The sequence below is a fragment of the Halichoerus grypus genome, chromosome 2 (genome assembly GCF_964656455.1).
Source record: "Halichoerus grypus chromosome 2, mHalGry1.hap1.1, whole genome shotgun sequence".
NCBI lineage: Eukaryota > Metazoa > Chordata > Mammalia > Carnivora > Phocidae > Halichoerus > Halichoerus grypus.
The window spans coordinates 171,711,596-171,724,127 of record NC_135713.1 but is presented as its reverse complement, the minus strand read 5'-3'; the positions used below and the strand labels follow the sequence as shown (position 1 = coordinate 171,724,127).

General features: G+C 53.0%; 1 long non-coding RNA gene across 1 annotated transcript in view; it reads left to right on the top strand.

Moving 5' to 3' along the window:
* LOC144381009 (uncharacterized) overlaps window positions 1-12,286 on the top strand; it is a 77,578-nt gene extending 65,292 nt beyond the window's left edge. The window contains exons 2-3 of the long non-coding RNA XR_013445405.1: window positions 11,500-11,708; window positions 12,174-12,286. This is a non-coding gene — a long non-coding RNA (uncharacterized LOC144381009). The remainder of the gene's footprint in view (window positions 1-11,499; window positions 11,709-12,173) is intronic.
* The last annotated feature ends 246 nt before the right edge of the window (window positions 12,287-12,532 follow it).

Below are 12,532 nucleotides of genomic sequence, written 5' to 3'. Positions count from 1 at the left end.
GCATATACGTTGTGAAGGGATCCCCCCATCAAGTTAAGTAACACATCCATCACCTCACATAGGGCATTATGCTAAGTGAAATAAACCAAACAGAGAAAGACAAATACTCTTTACTATCACTCATATGTGGAATCTAAAAAAAAGAGTCGAGCCCATAGAAATAGAGTAAAAAGGTGGTTGGCAGGGACTGAGGAGTGGGGGAAATAGGAAGAGGTTGGTAAAAGGGTCAAACTTTCAGGTATAAGATCAATAAGGTCTGAGGATCTAATGTATAACATATGACTATAATTGATAACACTGTGGTGTATAACTGAAATTTGTTAATAGTAGAATTTAGATGTTCTCACCCTCCCAACAAAAAAACACACAAAATCCCAAACAAAAAACCCCACTTTGATCTTTAAATAGGCCCTAACAAGAATCAGTCATTGAGAAGGTGACCTAAAGCTGAAGCTCTAGGGATCCCGGGATGATGACGTGAGCACACAGGTCCTGGACACTTTTTCTGTGCTAGGTTCTATTCTAAACCTTTTACACAGATTATAAATTCAATCTTCACAATAATCCCTTGAGGTAAGAACTATTATTAGCCTCATTTTACAGATGAGGAAACAGAGGCACAGAGAGATTTTTTTTTTCTTTTAAGAAATTTGTCAGATGGTAACTACACGTGTGGTGGGCAGAGCATAATGTATAGAGATGTTGAATCACTATGTCATATACTTGAAACTAATGTAACATTGTGTGTCAATTATACTCAAAAAAAAAAAAAAAAAAGAGAGAGAGAGAGAGAGAGAAATCTGCCCACGATCACACAGTGAATGGCAGATCAGGAGCCAGGCATCTTGGCTGAGTCCAATCCAAACAGCTGGGGAGCTCCTGTTCCTGGGTAGGTTTACTCATTACAGACTAATAATGATAACCGCCACTTATTGGGTACTTAGTATGTGCAACATATTATTCTAAGCACTTTAGATGCCTTGTTTCACTTTAATCCTTTCCCAAAAAAAATCCTATGAAGCCGGTATTATGACTCACATTTCACAGGTGAGGAAATAGATACTCAGAGAAAGTTAACTTGCTCAAGGTCACACCGTAAATAAGTTGCAGAGCTGGGACCTGAGCCCAGGTCTGTCTGTCTGAACTCCAAAGTGCTTGCTCGTAACTGTCCCATCCCACTGCCTCTGCTATCACAAGATCTCAGAATTAGAAGAGCCGCCTTTAGAATCTCCTACTTGAGGTGGAAGTTGTTCTGTTAATCTCTGACAGAGGATCTTCCCGGCCCGGTTTGAATGTTTCCAGGGGTGGGGAGTTCACTCCCTCCTGGGGCAGCCCAGCCGTCGTTGCACAGGGCTGATTGCCAGAGGACTCTTTTTTCCAATGAGCCCAAGAAGTCAGTCTCCCTAAGTCCCCAGAGAGTCCCTTCCAGAACTGCCTCTATCCCCATCCTTCAGGACAGACTGTGTGTTCCTCCAGCTTTGCCTGTGGGAAGATGGAGTCAAATTTCCTGGGCCAGAGAGGGGCTGACTGGCCTAAAGTTGTGCAGTGGGGGTGGGGAACCAGGATGTAGCAGGCATCCCTGGGAAGAGATGTTCCTGGGTCTTTCATCTTAAGTGGTTTCTGATCTGTCTGCCTGAGCGATTGCCTGGAGCCACTCCTGTTTAACATTCGCGTAGACTCCAGGCTGGGCTGTTACAGGAGTAAATCACCCTGGCCTGACTTAGCCCCCACCCAATCCTAGCCCCCCAGGACACGTAGCTCCCTGGTCTCCATGGCAACAGGACCATCTGTTTCACACAGCATCCCAGGCCAGGAGAAGTTCATTCTGTCCCAACTCTGCTAAGTTATGGGTCATGCAGGAAGAAGTGGGAGAAAGGAGCCTCAGGGGAGGAGGGTGGGCTTTCGTAGTTCCTTGTGATTCCATTTAGAACAAGAGAGCCTGTCAGAACTGGAAGAGCCCTTAGAGGTCCACTGGCCCAACACCCTCACTTTATGTATAGACACTGGCTTGAGAGACGAAAGTGGTAGTCACACAGCATGTTAGGGACAAAGCTGGGGCTAGTGGGTAACCAATAAACATTTGCTAAATGAATGAATCATAGAATCATAAAGAGTTGGAGGCAGCCAACAAATTATGCCAAAATTCTCATCCAGTGCATGCAAGTGTCCAGAAATTATACTCTACAACAGACGGTCATCCAAACTGCTTGAATGCTTGAATTTAGCTTGATCACTATCTTAACTGCCTCCATTACTGGCCACTGTGAATAGAGAAAGCTTCTTCCACATACTGAGTGGAAGCCCGAATGCCTGTCTGTTTACCCATGGGTTGTGATTCTGTCCTTTGGAGCCACAAAGATTCTTCCAGCCCTTCGCCAGTGATGTCTTGTTTGACTAGCTCTAGGGGGACGTCTGAGAAGAGGTGATTCTTCATCTTCTAGGAGTCTCGGGGGTGAAGTAACTGACCAGAGGTTGAGTGAGAGCTAGTTAAGAGTGCCCTGGCCCTGGGGTGGGGGCAGTTGTCTTCTATCTCCTCTGGGTGCTTCCCATTTTCCTCCCATCTGGTGGGCTGGCCCAGCCCATTTCTTGTCTGTACCATCGGCGGAGTAAGTTTCCCAGCTGCCTCTTTTGCCTGCCCTGCTGCCTGCCCCGGCCTCCCAGGGACCTCCGGTCTCTGTAAGGCAAGAAAGCAGCCCCCTGCCTGACCTCAGGCCCAGGCCTTGTGAATGGGTGCAGATGGTGTCAGGTCCTGAGTCCCCAACCCAGCCCGTCCCTCCCAGCTCCTCCACAGCTGCTTCAGCAGCCTCCGTGATCCCCGGTGTGGAGGCTGGAGAAATGCAGAAGGGACACGGCATCTCTCACCTTCCTGCTGTAGAGACTCTGTTCTGTAATTTGGGGGGAGCTATGAAGCTCCTCCAAACATTCCTGTTTCCCTTCTCAATGCCCCCAGTGCCTTGTATTTCTTGCAAGAAGCTACACGTGGGGAAGGGCTTGAGGGGGGTGGGCTGCGGGCCATAGTTCCCCAAGGGGGCAGACAGGGACAAAGGAATGAGTGTTTGGGGCAGGAGGCAGAGTTAGGGCTGAGAAAGGCGCAGCAGAAGGTGATTTTGGGAGACTCTCCTCTTTCCTTCCTTCCCACGCATCTTAAATTCTGCCCCTTACTCCTATTCTTCCAATGAGGCTAAGAAGCTCAGAACGGTAACAGACCATCCTTCCTGGACCTCAAAATAAGCCAAATGCTTTTGGGTGGATTCATATCTGGATTCCCTCTGCCTTAACTGGGAGCTTGCCCTCCACCACAGGGGGCAGTGGTTTAGCCAATCAGTGCAGGCATGCAAATGAGAGAATCCTGAGTAGCCTTTCCCCTGGCCATTCATCAGCAGAGTTACACCCTCAGCTCTATGATTGGTCCATCACAAGACTGAGCTTGGGAGTTCAGGCTGTTATTTTCTTTAATAACTGGGCCAGTGGGCAGGGGAGGGAACACAAGAGTAGATAACTAGAACACACGCACACACTTTCAGTTTACTTTGGAATGCATTATATCACAATTTTTACATCCTGTTTGACTTCAAATAATGCAACAATTAGTTGACTTTTGTTAGGTGGTGTGGGGGATTGGGAGGGGTTGAGAAGGGCAGCCAGGGACAAACATGGGATGGATATGGTAGCTACCACCGCCACCCCTACCCAGTCACACTTGCCCACATTATGTCCTGTCTCCTTTCTGGTTGGTGTCAGACCCCTCTCTGTTGCCCCCTCCCTCAGATGTGTTCACTGAGACCGCTCCAACATTTAGCACCAAGACCTCGGGTGTGCCCTGAGTGGGGCTCTGTGTGCACAGACCAGACATGAAGATGGATTGTTCCCTGCAATAAATATCGACTGATTCATAAATCTGGTTGCCAGATTGAATCAAAGTCGCTGCCTGCATAATCCAGGAGCATAAGACCCCAGCTAAGTGTGTGCTGGGCCGGCTGATTCCCAGCGGAAGATGTTGTATAAACGTCAATGTCTCTTAGCTCCGTGCAACCTGGAGGCTGTGTGCGGGGGCTGGGAGAACAAATTTTCCCAGCCGAGAGGGCAGGTAGTGAAGACAGAATGAGCCAAGGGGCAGAAGGTTCCACAGGGCAGGACTGCCACTGCTTCTCCCTCACCGTCCCCTGGCCTCCTCAACTCCAACCTGTCTCTACAGCAAACCACTGTCAGCCTGAACCTAGGGAATGCTGAACATCTGGACGAAAAGCATAACCAGCCAGTCCATCACTCAGATGTTTCTAAATACCTAGAGCTTTGTATGGGGGGGCGGGGAGGGGGGAATAAACCACCTTGACAATGATGATTTTTCACTTTACATCCAGATGTTGGATGTCAGGTAAATACAGCCTTGGGGGCCTTAATTGCTCTTTCTTAGAACCCCGTCTTATTGGCTTGGGATCCCACAGCCCCTGTGAGGAATTTAATAAAAGGGAGAAGGCAGTTGCTCTTGCTGGCACATTCCTTTTGGGTGCTTTGGGGAGGTTTCTACTTATACTGTGGCTGGCTGTGTGGCTGGTGCCGCTGGGGTTATTTGAGGGGGAGATAGAGGGGACCCGCCCCATCTGCCCTCCTTCACCCCTCCAGCACTTGGACCCAGCCCCCACTCACCTTCACTCTCACTCATTCCCTCGTGAGGCATCCTTTCATTTTCTTGCTTTGTGCAGCCCTTCTGCTCTCGTTCTGTTCTAGGCTCAGAGTCAATAATCCAAACTGCTCTCTCATCCCCTGCCTATTACAGGAGTGACTCCAAGAAACCAGCCCTGCCCTGCCCAACCCTGGACAAGACTGGGTTCCCTGTGCTCCTGATGGAGGAGGGGCAGGGCTGGGAGGGTACAGGAGACAGGGGTGGTCAGGCCAGGGGCTTGGGGAGGGCCCGCAGTAGGTACAGCTGCTAAGAATGTGGGCTAGGCTGCCGGACCCTCCGGGCTCTCATCCCAGCTTTGCCACCAGCTCTGTGGCCTCAGGCGGTCCCCTGAGCCTCAGTGTTCTCATCTGGAAGACAGGGGTGGTAACAGCGCCTGCCTCACAGGATCATCGTGGGGTGAAGTCGGTCAGTGTGCGAATGAGCCGGAGCAGTGACTGGAACAGGACATGCACTCGGGCGTTGATGGGGACTTCATTCTACCAAGTGTGTGGAGCACCCAGAGGGCGCAGGTCCCTGGCTGATGCACGGAGCCTGCAAAAGTCAGTCAGAAATAGTCCCCGTCATGCTCCTCTGTGATGTCCATAACGACTGCAGGCAATGGGCAGAGGGCAGGCCTGGGTCAAATGTTCCAACCGTTTGGAGAGTCAGGGAAGGTCTAATGGAGAGAGGGAGGATGGCCTTTGGCGGAGTCCCTGGAGGATGAGTGAATCGTTATGACTGGCATGGGCGGGCACTCAAGGAGGGGGCCCTAGCGTGAGCAAAGGCACGGAGATGGGAAAGCACAGGGTCTGGAGAACAGAGGACGAGATGGGGAGCCGAACTGGGAAAGGGAAGGTGGTGCTAAATCGTGGGGGGCCTTGACTGCTCTGGGAGGGTCTGTGCCCGATCCCGTAGGCAGCGGGGAGCCATCGAAGGATCTGCAGGGGGGTGGCAATCAGAGCCACGCGGTGATATGGTCTCTCTGGCGGAGGTGTGACAGCGGAGAGAAGGGGGCGAGACTGCAGAGGTGGTGGGGTGCCCTGGGCCTGAGCGAGGCCCCGTGGAATGGAGTGGACAGCGACCCCACTAAAGCGAAGGGTGGGATTCCAAGAGCTGGCATATGCCACCAGGAGAAAGAGGGCGTGGGCAGCAGGGCGGGACACACGCGTCTCTTTTGGTGCTTACTCAGTTTCCCTCCAGGGAAGGGGAGCAGCCGCCTCCCTCCGGGCATAGGTCATGGAATTTGGAACAAAACCCTCTTAAAGCCACGAAACATTAGAGCTGTTGACACCCAGAGAGACCACGTGCTGCAGCCCTTTATTTCCTGGGCGCCCGAACGAGGTCTCCAGAGGGTGGTGAGCCGTCGCTAAGGGGCAGAACAGGAGGAACCCACCGCTGCCCCCGCCCCGGCCCAACCGAGTCAGTTCCTCAGAGGTGGGCCGGGCAGCGCTGCCCGTGGGGCACCAGTGAGGCGAGCGGGAGGGCAAAGCGAGAGCGGCACTCGCCCCCCTTGCAAGAGGCCGCGCCGTGGCGGGAGAGGGACCCGTGCGGGCCCAGCCACACGTGTGGTCGTGCAGCCAGAATTCCAACAGCATGAGGGGCCGCCGCCTTCCAGCAACTGCGAGATATTCTAGGCAACTCGAGCTCTCCCGTTCTCCCCCTCTGCTTTCCCGGCAGTCTCTGGCTGCCTGTTGACTCTGAATATCTTTTTCTAAATTTTCCCCTCTCCTTTCCCTCCCTCCCTTCCTCCCTCCCACTCACACCTTCCGTGGCTGGTCTGGACCCTCCTGATCGAATAGAAGCATATGCTGCAGTGGGGAGAAATGGGCAGCCGTAATGACCACGATAATTGGGACCACCCAGCGGAAATTTCCTGCCTGGCCCGGCCTGACTCCCGCTACCCTCACTCACACACTTGTTCGCAGTTGGGTGGTTTTACAGGTGCCCGGATGTGATATCTTCTCGTCGCTTCCGAACACCAACCCAGACTGTGGCCCAGGTGGGCCTGGCTCCCACCTTCAGAAGGTGAAAGACCCAGGGATGATGCACACATGTGCCAGGCACAGTGAGATGCTCCGGGGACAAAATCCCTGCCCTCCCAGAGTGTGTGTGGGACAGACAAACACATACATACATTAGGACAAAATGTATTATACTAGATGGCCGGAGGTATTAAGGAGAAAAGGCAAAGAAAGGAGTTAGGCCATGGTGGGGTTGACTTGCAATTCTAGCTGGTGTCGCTGGGGGTGGGGGGATATTTGAGTCAAGACCAGAAGAAAGTGAGCCAACCATGTGATGTCTGAAGGACGTGCGGGCAGAGGGAACCACAATTGCGAAGGCCCAGAGGCAGGACTGAGCCTGTGGTGTCTGAGGAATGGGGAGGTGGCCCATGCAACCGGGGAGGGGTGAGCAGCGAAGACGGAAGTAGGACGTGAGGTCAGTGAGGTCACAGGGCCCGGGTCATACAGGTCTCTGGTGGCCAGCACAGGACTGTGGGCTTTTCCTCTGGCTGAGCTCCAACCCCTGGGAGAATTCTCCTAAGACCCAAGCCCCGAAGGAGAGCAGCTTCGATGTTCTCCACCAAGAGCCTCCTCCTCCTCCTCCCCTTCTTCCTCCTCCTCCTCCCCTTCCTCCACCAACCATCCAGAACTTTCTGGGATGGGGGTGAGTCCTTCCGTGTTCCTGGTGCAGTGTGTGAGTTTCCATCTAGTCTACACACCTGTTCTGGGGGTGTCCAGGTGCCCGGGCCTTGGGGCGGCTCGGCTGTCCACACAGGCAGGGCGAGCCTCTGAAGGGAGAGAAGAAAGGCCAGATCCCAGGCGACCATCTGATCTGTGGGTGCTGCGGGCTGGGGTCCACCCTGGCTGGAAGCAAGGTCAGCTGTCTGTTGCTTTGCTCAGACCTAGCACTCCTGACAGACAGCATTGTTTTTGTTTTTTGTTTTTTAATTTTTTTATTGTTATGTTAATCCCCATACATTACCAGACAGCATTGTTTTTTAGTGGATGAGATGATTCCCAGCCCTACTCTGACCCTCTCCACCTGGCTTCTTCCCAGCTTGTGGGATTTCCAAAAATTGAATCCGAGGGTAGTCTTGGGAAGAGCGTGGGCTCTGAGGCCAGACAGCTTGCAGTTCTAGATCTACCATATGCCTGCTGTGTGATCTTGAACAAGTTGCTCAGCTCCTCTGAGCCTCAGCTTCCTTATCAGTAGAGTGGGCAGAGTGGAATGGTGCCGCTGTGGGAGGGCTGGATATGACGATCGTGCCTGGCACGTAGCAAGCCCTCAGTGAACCTCGGCAGCAGCCAGAACAAGGGTAGATCCTGGGGACCCAGCCTCACTTGGGGGGGTCAGGGAGGCAGAGGCATGAGAGCCACTATTTCTCAGTGCCCAAGGCCCTGCTTGGGGCCCAGAGGGCTCTGGAGGTGGCTATGGTTCTAGCATTACGGGTCACCCAGGGACTGTCCTCATTATCGTGCTACTCTCTGTGCGGCTACTGCCTTCTCTCAGGTGCCGCTTGCTGGTTCAGTGACCTCCTGCTTTTCTCTTTAAGTGCATGGTTTCTGCAAGTTATAAAAAATGACCATGTGTAGCAGAGGGAGGAGAGAGAAATCCACACAAGGGGCCTCAGGAAACGTGGGTTCTCACCCTACCTGTGCTGTGTGGCCTTGGTCGGGTCACCTCTCCTCCCTGGTTCCACGCAATCATTTCTATAAATGCTCCAGCTTGGCCCAGAGGATCAGGGGGTCCCTCAGGCTGGGAAAAAAAAAATCTATTCTGAGGATCAAAAAATAAATCAAACCCAAGTTCTAGTGCCAAAGTTGAAAGCCTCTCATCTGTGAAAAGAGGGTTTAAATTACCCTGTGTTTAAAAAAGAAGAGAGAGGGAAAAAATTAATGGGGCTTAGAATGGAAAGTCCAAGTGTGACCCGCTCTGTGGGCAAAAGGGGTGGGGGGGGCAGGGTTATTATCTTCAGCATCTGAGCTTTTGGAATCTGTAATCTCTGATTTAAAAAGTTTGGCAGGTGTGGGGAGAGGGTGGGGGAGTTCCAGATTAGGTATTAGAAGGGGAGGAGGTAGGCCCCAGAGTGGGAAACTGGGGAAGATTGGGGGCGGGGGGGACAGCTGGAGGAATCTGGCCAAATATGGCTGGTCTGAGGGTGGGGGTAGCTCAGAGGCTGGGCCAGGCTGGTGAGAAATTTTCTCAATCTAGAGAAGGAGTCAATTTTGCTGAGGAAATCCTGGCAAATGGTTTTTGCCAGTGAGGTAGGCTCACAGGCCTGATTGGGTCATCAGAATTTGCATTTGCTTCCCCCTATAGAATTTGCTCGAACATCAATGCTGGCCGCTGGGGTCAAGGTGAGGGCACGAAGGATGTGCCCAGTGCAATTTGGGGCCAGGCAGGACCGAATCAGGCTGTGTGGGGAGAGCCGGGACAGGCCAGGAGTGCGTCTTTGGCCATGGTGTAAGAGGTGGGGTATGGGGCCATCTCAAGTGTTTGGGGGACAAGTGTTGTTAACCAACTGGAGGACTGGAACAATCAGATAACCTGGTGTGGACCATGAAGGACAAAGATTTGTGGGTAGGGTGTTCCAGGTGGAGGGATGGCATGAGTCAAGGCTTGGAGGCGGACAAGTATAGGTCTGTTGGAGGAACAGGAAGTGGCCCAATGTCAACCATTGCTTCTAGGCCTATTGCTCATTTTAGAGACCCATGACCCTCTGACAGGACACTCATGTCTAGGGAACTCTGGCTCTTGTTGGCACAGCTGATTGGATCACGGTATGCTGAGCCAGTCAGAGAGCCCCACTCCTGGGAATTGGGAATTTGGACTCAGAACTAGTCAGATGGATGGTGAGGAGGTGAGCTGACAGGAAGCTCATCATGGGAGCAGGGATTGGGGGCAGACCAGGTAAAGCCGCCTGCCGGCCCAGGTTATGGGGCCCTGAGTAAGCAGAGAAAGCTGGTGTGCAATAAGGAGCAGGAGAGGATAGCAGAGAGCAGAGGGAAGCGGATACGGACCCTGGAGACCCACACGAGGTGTCCTGTTCTGCTTCCATTAAACTCCCTTGAGTTAGTACCAGTGGGTTTATGTTCCTGGCCACCAGCGACCCCTGGGCTGGGACCCCTGGCTTGCTACAGGATGGAGCACATGTGCTGGGGAGGTGGCAGGTGTTAGAGAGGAGTCTGAGGTGTTGGGGGCCAGGCCGGGCAGGGCTTTGAACGGCAGGTTTCCAGATCCCATGTAACTCTGTAGGTCATATGCGGACGGAGGGTCACTGAAGTTTTTGAGTGCCTCGGAAGCCCAGATGTAGTGGAAGGGAAGGGGACAGACGGAACCTGAAATGAAAGTCCTGAGTGTTCCCAGACAGAGAGCCTCAAGGGCAGGAGGCCGCTCAGAGAGTTGCCGGGTGCTCCTTGCAAGGCATGGGCCCAGATCCCCAGTGGATGAAGGAGGCACCTTCCATCAGATTCCATAGCCTGCTCCCTCCTCCCAGGACTGGCAGTCTTGAGGAGCCTGCTCCCAAACCCAGTAACCCCCAGCCATCCATAGGTTCATGCCTGCCCAGCCCAGCCCATGAAAACAAGAGCCCTCCAGCTCCCAGCACGGTGGTATCAAAAGAGCTGGGCATTTGGATTCTGACAGATCTGGGTTCCGATTCTGGCTCATACTTAAGAGCTGTGTGACTTTGAGCAAACCCCTTAACTTCTCTGAGCCTCAGGGACCTCATCTATAAATCTCGGTTGATAATCCTCCCGCCTAGAATTGTCCTGAGGATTAAATGAGGCACGAATGTGAGAGGCCCAGCACTTGCTTGGCACGCTGTGAGTACCCAGAATTCCCTCCCCTCCCTCCGCTTTCCTCCCGCAGGGGGTAGGGCTGGTCACGTCTACACTGCTATAATCACTGTGCTGTAGGGTCCAAGAAGGTCTCCCCTCTCCAATGACGAGGGCGTACCTGGCACTACCTAAGTGTTTAGTATGCGCTCATTGAATAAATGAATGCGAGTAGAAATGATTCCTGGAGATCCCGTTCCTGGAATCCAGAGGCTACCACCTCTTCACTTAATTCTTCCTTCTCTCCACCATGAGCATCCAGTGTATGGAGCTGGCCTTCTGCTCGGTCCGGGGAAACCAGTTCCTTGTCTGCTCTCAGCTGGCAGAATCCCCGGGGGCTAGACCCAGCTTCCAGCTACTTCTCATCTCCTTGTCCAGTGGCCTCTCCCACTGGTGTCTGGGTACCATGTCCCCCTGCCCCCTGCCCTGTCCCCACCCCAGACTTTTGGCTGAAGCTTCCTGCCTCCCTGGTGCTGGGTCCCTCTGAGGCTGTGAGTGGCCCCAAGTTTGCCTCCCACCCTATAACTTGATATCAGTCTTGCTGTCTCTGATACCCTACCCTTTCCTCTTTTACCCCCTCAACCCTCTCTCCTCAGGGATAACCACTGTTCAGAGCATGACAAGTGTTCCTCCAGACCTTTTTCTATACATAGCTTAAAATCCTTCCCTTAATATAAAATCCAAACTCCAGACCTTAGCTGACAAAACATTTTCTGAACTGGCCTCTGCCTTCCTCTCTGACCTCACCCTCCCTTCCTCCCTTCCTCCCCTCCTCCCCTCCTCCCCTCCTCCCCTGCCCCCACCACGCACATACCAGGCTTCTGTCTGGCTTCCAAACACAATAAGCTCCTTCCTACCTCAGGGCCTTTGCACGGGCTGTTCTTTCTGCCAAGAACCATCTTGGCCTCATGGTCACATGACCAGCTCCTCATACTTAAGTTTCCACAAAATGCTACCTTCTTTTTCTTTTTTTTAAAGTTTTATTTATTTATTTGACAGAGTGAGAGAGCACAAGCAGGGGGAGCAGAAGGAGAGGGAGAAGCAGGCTCCCCACTGAGAGCAGGGAGCCCGACGCGGGGCTCGATCCCAGGACCCTGGGATCATGACCTGAGCTGAAGGCAGACGCTTAACGACTGAGCGACCCAGGAGCCCAAAATGCTACCTCTTGGAGAAATCTTCTCTAGCGATGTTCCCTATTTTTTTTCACAGTATGTATTACTGTTTAAAATTACTAACTGCTGATTTACTCATCAGTGGACCATCTCTTTCTCTGGAATATAAGTTCCACGAGGGTGGGGCCTTACTTTTTTTTTTGCTACCCTGTATTCCCTAGTAACTAGATGAGAAACAGCGCACAAAGCTCTGGTGAATATCTGTTGAAGGAATGAATCTTTCTGTGTGTGTGTGTGTGTGTGTGTGTGTGTGTGTGTGTGTGTGTGTGGTGTTCATTTAGGTGAAGTGGGAACACACTGTAGGTTTTTTTTTTTAACTTGCTTCTTTCGCTCAGCTGTGGGGCAGGGCCATCTTCTACCTCCAGGGTTCACTGTTGGTTTGTCTGCCTGTTACCGCTAGTCTGAGCGCTCCCAAGGCAGGGCTCCCCCAGGGAGGAGGGGAAGGGAGAGGCAGGGGTCTGCCTATAGCATCTCACAGATCTGGCTTTGGTCCTGCCACAGGCTGGCTCCGTGGCCCCAGGCAAGTTCCCTGGACGCTTCTGTTGTCTCAGCTGGGGTACTGATGGCTCTCGCTTTTCGTTCCAGCTGCTGAGGGTGAGTGACAGCGTGACAGGTGAGTGACAGGCCCGGGCAAGCTGGCTCAGGATACACGGCCCGCAAACCAAACGAGGGCTTTAGCTGGATTTGTGGCACCAGGTGCTGGGCTGTAAACACAGAGGGTGGCCCTGCCCCTCTGCCCCACAGCCCTGGCCTCTGGCCTCCCACCTCTGTCCCCTGGGCAGGGAACCTGAGGCCCCAGGTGGAAGCGGAAAGGCTGTCCCCAAGGAGACTGGACAGCCCTGAGCAGTCAGCCTGGCCGA